Source organism: Nicotiana tabacum, chromosome 23 (genome assembly GCF_000715075.1).
Source record: "Nicotiana tabacum cultivar K326 chromosome 23, ASM71507v2, whole genome shotgun sequence".
In the NCBI taxonomy this organism is placed as follows: Eukaryota; Viridiplantae; Streptophyta; class Magnoliopsida; order Solanales; family Solanaceae; genus Nicotiana; species Nicotiana tabacum.
In genome coordinates, this window is record NC_134102.1 from 68,077,993 (window position 1) to 68,092,352 (window position 14,360).

Sequence of the window (14,360 nt, forward strand, 5' to 3'; positions counted from 1 at the left end):
TCTTCTTTCATTTGTTCCCTAAAAATCTATATTTTACTACTAAGAACTTTATACGAGTTGGGTTTAACTATAAATCTATAAAGTATTTCGCTCAAAGGTTATTTCGAGAGAGAGAAAAAAAAAAGGCAAAGTGTGTGTGAGAACAATTGAGGAAAAATTCAATTTTCTGATACAGTTTAATTATTTAAGATGTCACATACAGGTAGTGATGATGAACGAAGGGTTCTTCAAGAAGCCGAAATCAAAGCAAGAAATGATTTTACCTTGCAAGCTATGCATCAACAATTCGAAAGGTGAAATTTGCAACTCCAAGAGATGAGGGACACCATTGCTGAGCAAAATGATACAATAGCTGAACTTAGAAGGGAAAATAATGTTAGGCCCCAAGCTAGGAGAAATATACCCCTTGCTCCCATTGTAAATCAAGAAAACCCAATAGATGATTTTAATGATATCGATTTTGATAGGGTGGGAAGAGATAGGAGGGGACAAAGAGGTAGAGTAGAAGATGATAATATAAGCAGTATAAAGATGAAGATGCCATCTTTCAAGGGAACAAGGGATCCAGACTTGTACCTTGATTGGGAGAGAAAGGTTGAAGCCATATTTGACTGTCACAACTACTCTGAGGGTAAGAAGGTTAAACTTGCTATTGTTGAGTTTTCTGACTATGCTGCTATTTGGTGGAAAAAGCTTACTAGGGACAGATTGCAAGAAGGACAAGCACCAATTGCTACTTGGGCTGAGATGAAGAGGGTGATGAGAAAGAGATTCATACCATCACACTTTCAAAGAGAGCTACAACAACGCCTTCAAACATTGAAGCAAGGGTCCATGTCTGTGGATGAGTACTTTAAGGCTATGGATATGGCTATGATCCAAGCTAATTGTATGGAGGAAGAAGAGGCTACAATGGCTAGGTTTTTAAATGGTTTAAATAAGGAAATAGCTGATGTAGTAGAATTACAACAATATGTAACAATAGATGAGTTAGTTGATTTGTCTGTAAAGGTAGAAAATCAAAATAAAAGAAAGCAAGCTAGCTCTTGGAAATGTCGGTCAAACACCATCTCCAAGAAGCCATGGTCGAATCAAGAGATGAAGAGTTCTTCTAGACCTCAAGAAGACAAGGATAAAGGTAAATTTGAGAAAAAAGAGGGAGGTAAAATCTTTAACCCTAAACCTTTTATACCTTCTAGTTCTATTCAGTGTCATAAATGTAAAGGAAGGGGACATATGATGCATGAATGTCCAAGTAGAAGAAACATCATTCTTAGAGAAGATGGAGGATATGAGAGTGAAAAAAGTGAGGGAGAAGAAGAGGGAGATGTGAGTAATGATGATGATATAGAACTACCTAATGATGGCATGATTGGGGTAGTTAGGAGGATTATGACTATCAATTTGGGAAGCAATAGTGAAGAACAAAGGGAGAATATATTCCATACTAGGTGTGGGATAAAGGGGAAAACTTGTTCTATGATCATTGATAGTGGTAGTTGTGCTAATGTGGTGAGTTCATACTTTGTGAAAAAATTGGGACTTGCATGCATGAAACACCCTACTTCCTATAGACTCCAATGGTTAAATGATAGTGGTGAACTAAAGGTAAACAAACAATGCATGATTTCATTCAATGTTGGTAGATATGAGGATGATATTCTTTGTGACATAGTCCCTATGCAAGCTTGTCATATCTTACTGGGTCATCCTTGGCAGTATGATAGGAATGTTTTTCATGATGGAAGGAAGAATAGATATTCTCTTGAGCTAAATGGCAGGAAATTTACTCTTGCACCTTTATCTCCTTCTCAAGTGTTTGAAGATCAAAAGAGATTAAGGGAAACAATGGGAAAACCAAGGGGAGGGATAAAAAGTGAGCTTGAGGAAAAAGAAAAGAAAGGAGGCCAAGAGTTGGAAAAAAAGAGAGATGGCCGAGAGAAAGAGAGAGAGGGCAACAATTTGAGAGAAGAGATAAAAAGGGGCTTGAATGAAAAAATAGAAAGTCTTGGTGAGAGGAAAGAGGCTAAGGAAATAAAAAAAGAGAGTTTTTATATAAAAGCCAAAGAGTGTTTAAATGCAAGAAAAGAGGGGTTGCCCATAATACTACTTACTTACAAAGAAGTTTTGATTAATTCTGAGTTACTAACTTCTTCTTTGCCAAGTAGTACTTCTTCTCTTTTGCAGAATTTTGAAGATGTCTTTCCTGAAGATATTCCTAATGGATTGCCACCTTTACGTGGCATTGAGCATCAAATTGATTTCGTGCCTGGATCACAAATCCCAAATAGGCCTGCTTATAGGAGTAATCCAGAAGAGACAAAAGAGCTTCAAAAGCAAGTTGAGGAGCTGCTTGAGAAAGGCTTTGTGAGAGAGAGCATGAGCCCTTGCTCTGTTCCCGTCCTATTGGTACCCAAAAAGGATGGAACTTGGAGGATGTGCGTGGATTGTAGAGCAATCAACAAGATAACGGTAAAGTATCGCCATCCTATTCCTCGTCTTGATGACATGTTGGATCAATTACATGGATCCAAAATCTTTTCTAAAATTGATCTAAAAAGTGGTTACCATCACATTCGAATGAATCCTGGAGATGAATGAAAAACTGCTTTTAAGACCAAATATGGGCTTTATGAGTGGTTAGTTATGCCTTTTGGCTTGACTAATGCACCTAGCACTTTCATGAGATTAATAAATCATATCTTTAAGGATTTTCATGGAAAATTTGTTGTGGTGTACTTCGATGATATCTTGATCTTTTCTAACACTTTAGAAGAGCATGTAGAACACCTAAAACAAGTTTTTGAAGTTCTTAGAAAGCAACTCTTATTTGCTAATCTTAAAAAGTGTACTTTTTGTGTGGATCGTGTGATTTTCTTGGGTTTTGTGGTTAGTTCTAAAGGAGTTGAGGTTGATGAAGAGAAAATCAAAGCAATAAAAGAATGGCCAAAACCTAAGAGTGTAACTGAAGTTAGGAGTTTTCATGGACTTGCTAGTTTTTATAGGAGGTTTGTGAGAGACTTTAGCACCATTGCTTCTCCTTTAACTGAAGTTATTAAAAAGGATAAGATTTTTACATGGGGGAAAGAACAAGATGATGCTTTTAACTTGTTGAAAGAAAAGTTATGTTCTGCTCCATTGTTACAATTGCCTGATTTTTCTAAATCTTTTGAAATTGAATGTGATGCTTCTGGCAAAGGAATAGATGCTGTTTTGATGCAAGATTCTAAACCTATTACCTACTTTAGTGAGAAGTTGAGTGGAGCCACATTGAACTATTCCACTTATAACAAAGAGCTATATGCTTTGGTAAGGGCTTTAGCCACATGACAATATTACTTGTGGCCAAGAGAGTTTGTCATTAAAACTGACCATGAATCCTTGAAATACTTGAAAAGTCAAGGTAAACTTAGTAGAAGGCATGCTAAGTGGGTTGAATTCATTGAAACTTTTCCTTATGTAATTTCTTACAAACAAGGGAAAGAGAATGTTATTGCGGATGCACTTTCAAGAAGGTATGTCTTAGTTTCTAACCTGACTTCTAAATTGATGGGTTTTGATCAAATCAAGGGACTTTATGCTAATGATGTTGATTTTGGCAAGATTTTTGCAGATTGTAAGATGGGTCCTTTTGAGAGGTTTAACCTCCAAGATGGGTTTCTCTTTAAGGAAAATAAGTTGTGTATCCCTAATTACTCTTTACGTGAAGTATTTGTAAGGGAAGCACATTGTGGAGGGCTTATGGGTCACTTTGGAGTCCCAAAGACGCTAGACATACTTGCTGAAAATTTCTTTTGGCCTGGAATGAGAAAAGATGTTGAAAGAATGTGTGCACAGTATTTGGAATGTAAACAAGCTAAATCTAAAGTGTTACCACATGGTCTTTACACGCCACTACCTGTTCCTACTTCACCTTGGATTGATATTTCTATGGATTTTGTGTTAGGTTTGCCTAGAACAAGGTATGGTAAGGATAGTATATATGTTGTGGTAGATAGGTTCTCCAAAATGGCTCGTTTTATTCCTTGTTTAAAGACTAATGATGCTTCACATGTTGCTGATCTTTTTGTAAAAGAAGTTGTCAAATTGCATGGTATACCTAGAACTATTGTTAGTGATAGGGATGCTAAGTTTTTGAGCCACTTTTGGCGTGTATTTTGGGGGAAGTTAGGCACTAAATTGTTGTTTTCTACTTCTTGTCACCCACAAACTGATGGGCAAACTGAAGTAGTTAATAGAACCTTAGGAAACATGTTGAGGGCTGTTTTGAAAGGTAAATTAACTTCTTGGGAGGCTCACTTACTTATGATTGAATTTGCTTACAATAGAACAATCCATTCTTCTACAGGTATGTCTCCTTTTGAGGTTGTTTATGGTTTTAATCCCTTCACTCCCCTTGATTTATTACCATTACCTACTAATGACATTGTTAATCTTGATGGTAGGACAAAGGCTGAGATGATGAAAAAAATTCATGAACAAACAAGGCTTGCAGAGAAGAAAAATGAGCAAACTGCCTTGAGAAAGAATAAGGGTCGAAAACAAGTAATTTTTAAACCTGGAGATTTAGTTTGGGTTCACTTTAGAAAGGAGAGATTTCCCTCCAAAAGGAAGTCAAAGTTGCACCCTAGAGGAGATGGCCCATTTCAAGTCCTTGAAAGGATAGGAGACAATGCTTACAAGCTGGACCTACCTGGTGAGTTCCAAGTAAGTGCTACATTCAATGTTGTTGACTTGTCTTTGTTTGATGTAGGATCGAATTCGGGGACGAATTCTTTTCAAGAAGAGGGGAATGATAGCATCAAGGACAAGGATAGAGTTTTGGAAGCTCCAAGGCCATTTACAAGATCTCAAGCTAAAGAGTTGCACTCTAAGATTGCTGGACTTCAATGGCAAATAAAGAAGCTTTTAATTGTAGAGGAAGAGCTCAAGCCCAAAGTAGATGAATTATCCAAGTTTTACAATTATTTGGTGATCCAAATTGAAGTCCAAGAGGAGGAAGATTGGGCCACCAAATCAGCCCTTGAAGGGGCTCAAAATGAACTTAAAAGAGGTCCAAAAGGAGGTATTTCAAAGGGAGCCCAATTGGAGTCCAAATCAATGGCCCAAACTAGTAGTTTTAAGGTCCAAATCTGCCCCAAAGGGATTTGGCCGCTCCCCACCTAATTGTAATGACTTTTCTTTCTTCTTAGCAATCACCCTACCTAATTGTAATGACTTTTTATGCCTTAGCAACCACCCTACCTAATTTTAAAGATTTTTTGTGCCTTAGTACTCCTATAAATAAGGAGTTCTTCTCATTCATTGAGACAATTCATTATTGATTAAGTATATCATACTTTGAGAGTTCTTTTGAACCTTTGTTACTTGTGCTTTGAGATTTATCTTTCAACCTTTACTAGTTCATAGTTCAAGGTAGTAAGATTACTTCTCTATTGTGATATCTTTGATTCCTTTGTGGTATTCTTAGAAGGCGATTAATACTAGTTATTAATTATTATCTCAAGTTACTCGTAAAGCGGTCAAGATCCGAATCTATTGTTTTGATTTGCTTTTAAGTAAAGGCGTTTGATTTCTTCAATAAATCAAGACGTTGTTGCTTTGATCTTGTCAAGGCTATAGAACTTGCGTTCTTGGAAGTTCTTGGAATTCTTTCCTTGAATTTTCCCATATCCTTTATTTTCTGCCATTTAGTTCTAGTTGCTCACTTCCTTATTGTTATTGCTTCCGCATTTACTTTTCAAATTCTTACTCTAGTTTGGATTCCCGACCTTGTCGTTATCAGCAACTTCATGGATAGTATTACTTATAAATGCACCAGTATGACTTTGATCTTCATCATACTTAAAAGCAATAATACGTTTTTGCATACAAAAAATTATCATCTATCCAATGACATGTAGCAATCAAATAATCATTTTGTAACGACCCGAACGGTCGTTTTGAGCATTTGCACTTCGCTCGATAGTTTGGGAGAACGAGTAGCTCCGCATGATGTATTAGGACTTGTGTGCAAAATTTAAGTTCATTCCGAGTTGATTTGATATGTTTCGAAGCGAGTTTTTGGAAGTCGAAAGTTCGAAAGTTCATTAAGTTTGATTTGAGGTGTGTTTCATCATTTCGATGTTGTTATGCGTGATTTGAGGCCTCGAGTAAGTCCGTATTATGTTATGGGACTTATTGGTATGTTCGAACGGGGTCCCGAGGGGCTCGGGTGAGGTTTGGATAGAATTGGGTTGTGTTGCGCTCGTTTTTCTTATGTTTCGACGTCGTTTCTTCAAGCATAAATGGTACCACATTGAACAAATGAGCTTCGATTTCTATTTTGATTGAAGCATTAGATCCGTATCGTAATTACGAATCTGTAGCAAAAAGAATCGTCGAATTTAGACATCGTATGAGGATTTTATGGTCATTTTACTAAGAATTGGGTTGCCATATTTTTCAGATTAATTACGAAATTGCCACTGACTTCGTATTTAAAAATCTGCATTATTTTCAAATATTGAAACCAACATATCTCCTTCATTATAAGGTCAAATGGAGTGATTCAAAAGCCTATCTTGACTGAAATTTCATAAGGAATCAATTGGAGGTATCAAAAGTAAATTTTGGGATCCTTTGGCATACAAAACGAGGCAGAACAGCTGGGCAAAAATACTTAATATCGAAGGTTTGTTCATTTGGTCATATATTGAGTTGGGGAGCTCGGATTTGGACAATATTTGGAGGCAATTTTCACCATATGGATTGGAGTAAGTGTTCTATACTCTATTTTGGTTATATTTCATGAATCCATCTTCGTTTTTGGCATTTGATTGATGATTTCAAAGTGAAATTTGGGGGTTGTCTAAAATTTCATAAACTGAATTTTTGAATTTTGAACATTGATTCGGAGTCGGATATGAGTGAAACTAGTATGGTTGGACTCGTAATTGAATGGGTTACCGAATTTTATGGGTTTTGTCGGGTTCCGAGGTGCGGGCCCGGGTTGGGCTTTTTGGCCCATTTTGGGCTTTTGATTAAAGATTCGACCTTTTTTCAAGTGGGATTGGTTCCTTTAGCAGTGTTTGATGTATTTGAGTTATTTTTGGTTAGTTTCGAGCCGTTCAACGGTCGGAACTCGCAGGATGGCATTTTTGGAGCATCGCTTGGCTTGCTCGGTATTGGAATTGGCTTGTTCGAGGTAAGTAACTCTTCTAAACTTAGTGCTGAGGGTATGAAACCCCGAATTACGTGATATGTGATTTATATTGAGGTGACACACATGCTAGGTGACGGGCGTGTGGGCGTGCACCCTGTGAATTGTGACTCTGTTATTTTTGTGGTACTGTGTAGTTACCTGATCTTACCTGAAACCATGAAATTTCTAAGGACTTGAGCTATTGAGCTGTAATCCATGCTAGAATCCATGTCTAGGCTACATGCTTATCCTATTGGGACCCACTGAGGTCATTTCTGCTGTTGAGTTGTCTGCTTTTGCATTATATACTCAGTCATACGCATTCATGTGCATATCATATCTCAGTATCTGTTACTATTTATTGATACAACACATTATTATTTTTTTGGGCTGATATTTCATGACATTGAGAGCCCGAGAGACTGGAGAGATTGATGACTGAGTGAGGCCGAAAGCTTGATTGTGAGAACATTTATGGGATCGGGCTGCACACGCAGCATGTTTCTTTGATTTATATATATATGAGATTAGGTTGCACGCCGCAACATGTTTTACTGATATATGCCATGATTGTCTTGTTATAGTGCTTGGGTTGAAGGAGCCCCTCCGGAGTCTATACACACCCCTAGTGAGTGTAGGTACCTACTGAGAGCGAGTGCCGAGTGTCGAGTGATTGGGAGGATTGAGTGACTGTGAGGACTGAGTGACTGTGAGGGCTGGGTGAATTGATATTCTGAGAGTATGCATATGATTTTTATTACCGAGTCACATCGTATTTGACATGCACATGACATACATGCATGGAAATGCATTTTCCTCATGTCGTACGGTATCACGTCATTCATATCTTCTTACATATATCAACATACGGGCATAGAGAGGTATTTTGCACTTGCTATCTGAAGAGAAAATGAAACATCATATTTACTGTTGAAAGGATTTTTGGGAAAAACTCACAGTTTTCAAACTTACTTGTATTTTTAACGTTTTCGGTAAAGGAGTTGGGTTTTCACTAATATACTTGAAAAACGGAATTATTTTCGAAAAGCTATGAAAAAGCTGAGCATTTTATCTCTGAGTTACTTCTTTATTTAATTGCTTTATGTTGTTATGAACTGTTGTTGGCTATTGGTGTTGGACCCGACCTTTTTCGAGCTCGTCACTACTTTCAACCTAAGGTTAGGTTTGTTACTTACTCAGTATATGGGTTCGGTTGTACTGATACTACACTTCTGCACATTGCGTGCAAATGTTAGTTGTTGTTGCTGTGCTCGATGGTTGCCGAATTTGAAAACGTACTCGCGTTCCGGTTGTGGCTGCCTCTTGTTCATGGTATTATTAGATTTATCAAACTCTGTTTATATACTTTTTAAACAGAAGATGTATTTACTTCATATCAGTTGTTTTTGTAAATTCTACTCTTAGAAACTCATAATTTATACTATCAGTCCTTGGAAAATGTAATAGATCCAGATAATTTATTCTGTTTAATTGACTTGTTAACATTATTGAAATTGGATAGTTATTAGTTGGCTTACCTAGCGGGTTGGGTTAGGTGACATCACAACTAGCAGATTTTGGGTCGTGACAGATTGGTATCAGAGCTCTAGTTTCATAGGTTCTACAAGTTATGAGCAAGTGTCTAGTAGAGTCTTGCGGATCGGTATGATGACGTCCATACCTATCTTCGAGAGGCTACATGACATTTAGGATATACTTCCCATCTTTTTTTCCTTATCTTGCGGCATTGATTCAGTTTGAAGTATGGTGTGGACGGGGATATTGAGTGCCTGATTTCTGTCTTTATTCGACGTATAGTCTCGAGTTATGGGCGTGTTGAAGGATCTTTCATGTTGTTTGGTTGCAAAGTGAAGTAAGTTTTCAATGTCATGATATGAGTTCAGACTCAAGAAGATTAAGTGATTGCGTAATAGTTATGATATTGGGAGGGAATAGAGAGATGTTAGTTGGAGGCAAAGCAGGCGAGTTATCTCCTGCGGGGTGTCCTGAGGTTTGTGTGATCCCTATGTTGTTTTGTAGTGAGTTCTCTTTTACCAATGAATTATATGTGTTGCAATTTGGGTTTGGATCACTTATGAGAGTTGGCTTGACTATTACAAGGGTGAATGCGAGATTTGCAGATGATATGAGATATTAGATGGTTTGTGTTACATAAGCTTATGAAGGATTTAGTTGAATTTTAGTGCGAGATTTTGGGCAGCAACAGAGTATGGGTATTATAAGTTATAAAATGCTTTATTCCTTGGCTTTGAGCCAAGTGGGGAGTCTGCTATCGACGAGTTGATTGCGCGGTTATATGTTGTATTGATTTCAGTTTGAGGTATACTTGTGAATCAGTTATGACTTACAGAGGTTGAGATTGAGGATGACTCGAGAGAAGAAATTTCTGTATGCGGGTTGTATTACACTCAATGGGTATATGGAAATCATGGAATGATTGAGTGGTTATTCGTGAAGGATGTAGTGTTCACGGAGTAGAAATTTGCTCGGTTTCTTAGAGGTGTGAATTACTTCTTAGGGTGTTGGGGTGCAAATTGGGCACAGACCGTTCGGTCCGTTTAGTCGGTATAATTGAGATTTTAGCAGGGTGGAAGACTCTCGAGAATGGTTCTAATGGATGCAAGATTTAAATGTAGCAATTGGGAACTTTCACGATTTGTATATGGCTAAAAACTGAGATTTTCAGTGGATGGTGTCGAGACTTGTGGCATTTCTATATCCTTATGGATTCTACATTTTAGTATCAGGAAGGTGAAAGAACAACTTGAAATTCGCAGGAGGTCTCTTCGAAGTGAGTATCTCGGTTGTGGTATTTTGGGGGTGCTTAAGAGAGTGTTCATCGGCTTATGGGCTTTAAGGCATGTGGTTTTATGTTAGGATCGATTGTGGTGACTTTTTGGTTAAGGTTCGTTGTGTTCTGGCAAGGAAAAGTGTCAACTTGGTAGTAGGTTGGATCGGCACAATAAAAGATATGATCTGTTCTTTGGGTACTTATGATGTGGTGAGTTTCTACAGGTGCTTCGTGGCAATGCTCTTGGGTTTTGGCAGCCTGCGTCGCTTGGTTGAGATAGAGAGATTTAGTTCTGATGGCTTGATTATGTGCAAATGAGTTTCGAAGAGTTTTCAATGGTTACTACCATGGTTCGAGGTGTATATTTCCTACCGGTGTGTGGAACATGTTGCGAATAGGGATTTTCTCCTGGATGAGATCAAATGGAAGGTTTCTAATTGGTTGAGTATGTAGTTTACTGTGACTCGGAGTGGATTATGAGATTTTCGTACTTTTCATACGATGGCATGGTATATGTAGTGTGTTGTGTGGCATTGAGATTTGCATGAGCAAGGTCACGATGTATTCTTAGGCAGCATGGACGGTTTCAGATGACTAGGTAAATGATATTACTATTTGGTATGGCTTGATGAAAGTATACATTTCAGAAGGGGCAATGTGTTTTGATTTATAGATACTTCATTGGTATTGCGGCACTCTCCTGGTTGATCGACTGCTGATAATCAAATTTTGCTATGTGGCATGGAAGAATTATAGAAGTATTCCTCGTAGGATGATCGTGTATGAGAGATGTGTTAGACATTCATGCGGTGAAGATGGGATCAGATATGGTGATTCGTGTGTTATGTGGATTTGGAGACTGTTATTTATGTATTTGTGGGTGACTAAGGCTGATTTGGGGGTCCATTGGTAGGCCCAATTAGGATGTGTATTCTATACTGAGTCGGATTGATTGGCTCCATACTGCTATTGCTGAGGAATGTGCCATTCGGTTGTTGTTGAGCTTATTCGTGTTTTGAAATGATATGCGAGTTACTCTTCTATGCTATGAGGAGTTGTCAATTGTGGGTTATAAGCACGCATGGTACGGTTCTATTGGAGCCTTATAACGTAATTTGAGCGAGATGAGTATTTGAGTATTACGTGATTGATGGCGTATTGGTTATGTTCTTTCGGGGTTTGTATGGCACTGTGTCATTTGCCTCTCTGTGATTATGGTAATTTTCTTTGAGTACTTGATGTCGAATTGCGCGTGGTTATTGATTTTGAGCATGGTGGCTTGAGGTATATACCATGGATCAGTGTTTGGATGGGGCACGCATTGTAGCGAAATTATGTTGAGGTATGAACCTTTGTGTTAGATTCATGTGATGGTCCTACGGGGTGTGATGAATTTTCAGTATTTCGTTGTGGTAGTACTTGTTAAGCTTGGGGGACAGTTCTCTCGTTTGAGTCATTTTTCATGATTTGAGTACATCTGGATTGTTGCTTATTGGTACACGGATTGCACGAGTTGTGTCTTTAGATTGTGTTGATGTGGATTGTCACTAGAATGATTGTGTTGGATGAGATGAGGTCATTGGACCTAGAATGGTTACTATCATAATTGATTACAGCATAATTGGAAGGATAATATGGGAGGTCAGCTTAGAAATTGGCTATAGTTCTTGTCGAAGGAGGGAGAGTTCCATGACTTGTTGGTCTAATAAGTGGTTACGAGTTTCTGCATGTTTCTTTCATCATTGGCAGTGTACAAAGGTTCAAAACAAGATTTTAGTTGATATGAGGTTCGTTACCGGTGTCGAGTTGGTTATCGAGCAGCTATTGCGGTCGGAAGTTATCGCTATGAGTATTTGAGTTGTGTGGTAAATCCTGTGATTGTGTCGTGGGTCCTGGTTTTGGCTTGATACAGTTTGTTCAGACTTATACAGTATGTATATGTGAAGTTCGGGTCTTGTAGTAATTTCGGATGTTGGAAATTGGATACTGTGGTTTACGGACTACGGATGGAGTAATGATATTCAGTTGTGTGGTGTGGTCGGGCCTAGTTGAAATAGGGTGACGTGGTATCATCCCCGAGTATGTGCATGGTAAATTTATACGGCGGTTTGACGGCCTTGGGAACAACTCTTGGTACGTTCGAGGACGAACGTATGTTTAAGTGGGGGAGAATGTAACGACCCGAATGGTCGTTTTGAGCATTTGAACTTCGCTCGGTATTTTGGGGGTACGAGTAGCTCCGTATAATGTATTAGGACTTGTGTGCAAAATTTGAGTTCATTCCGGGTTGATTTGATATGTTTCGGCGCGAGTTTTTGGAAGTCGAAAGTTCAAAAGTTCATTAAGTTTGATTTGAGGTGTGTTTCATCGTTTTGATGTTGTTATGCGTGATTTGAGGCCTCGAGTAAGTCCGTATTATGTTATGGGACTTATTGGTATGTTCGTATGGGGTTCCGAGGGGCTCGGGTGAGTTTTGGATAGAATTGGGTTGTGTTGCGCTCGTTTTTCTTATGTTTCGACGTCATTTCTTCAAGCGTAAATGGTACCACATTGAATAAATGAGCTCCGATTTCTATTTTGGTTAAAGCATTAGATCCGTATCGTAATTACGGATCCGTAGCAAAAAGAATTATCGAATTTGGATATTGTATGAGGATTTTATGGTCATTTTACTAAGAATTGGGTTGTCAGATTTGTCAAATTAATTACGAAATTACCATTGACTTCGTATTTAAAAATCTGCACTATTTCCAAATATTGAAACCAACATCTCTCATTCATTATAAGGTCAAATGGAGTGATTCAAAAGCCTATCTTGACTGAAATTTCACAAGGAATCCATTGGAGGCATTAAAAGAAAGTTTTGGGTTCGTTTGGCATACAAAACAAGGCAGAACAACTTGGCAAAAGTACTTAATATCGAAGGTTTGTTCATTTGGTCATATTTTGAGTTGGGGAGCTCGGATTTGGACAATATTTGGAGGTGATTTTCACCATATGAATTGGGATAAGTGTTTTATACTCGATTTGGATTATATTTCATGAATCCATCTTCGTGTTTGGCATTTGATTGATGATTTTAAAGTGAAATTTGGGGGTTTTGTCTAAAATTTTATAAAATGAATTTTTAAATTTTGAATATCGATTCGAAGTCGAATTTGAGTGAAACTAGTATGGTTGGACTAGTAATTAAATGTGTTGTCGGATTTTGTGAGTTTTGTCGGGTTACGAGGTGCGTTCTCGGGTTGGGCTTTTTGTCCGATTTTGGGATTTGGATTAAAGATTCGACCTTGTTCGAGTGGGATTGGTTTCTTTAGCATTGTTTGATGTATTTGAGTTGTTTTTGGTTAGTTTTGAGCCGTTCAAACTCCGAAACGCGCAGGATGGTATTTTTGGAGCATCGCTTGGCTTGCTCGGTATTGGAATTGGCTTGTTCGAGGTAAGTAACTCTTCTAAACTTAGTGCCGAGGGTATGAAACCCCGAATTACGTGATATGTGATTTATGTTGAGGTGATGCACATGCTAGGTGACGGGCGTGTGGGCGTGCACCCTGTGAATTGTGACTCCGTTGTTTCTGTGGTACTGTGTAGTTACCTGGTCTTACCCGAAACCATGAAATTTCTAAGTACTTGAGCTATTGAGCTGTGATCCATGCTAGAATCCATGTCTAGACTACATGCTTATCCTATTGGGACCCACTGAGTTCATTTCTGCTGTTGAGTTGTCTGCTTTCATTGCATTATATACTCGGTCATACGCATTCATATGCATATCATATCTCAGTCTCTGTTACTATTTATTGATACAGCACATTATTATATTTTTGGGCTGATATTTCATGACATTGAGAGCCCGAGAGACTGGAGAGATTGATGACTGAGTGAGGTCTAGGGCCTGATGGTGAGGATATATATATATATATATGGGATCGGGCTGCACGCCGCATCATGTTTTACTAATATATGTCATGATTGGCTTGTTATAGCGCTTGGGCTGAAGGAGCCCCTCCGGAGTCTGTACACACCCTTAGTAAGCATAGGTACCTACTGAGTGCGAGTGCCGAGTGTCGAGTGATTGGGAGGATTGAGTGACTGTGAGGACTGAGTGAATTGATACTTTGAGAGTATGCATATGGTTTTATTACTAAGTCGCATCGCATTTGACATGCACATGATATACAGGCATAGAGATACATTTTTCTCATGTCGTACGGTATCACGTCATTCATGACTTCTTACATATATCGACATATGGGCATAGAGAGGTATTTTGCACTTGCTATCTGAAGAGAAAATGAAACATCATATTTACTGTTAAAAGGATTTTTGGGAAAAACTCACAGTTTTCAAACTTACTTGTATTTT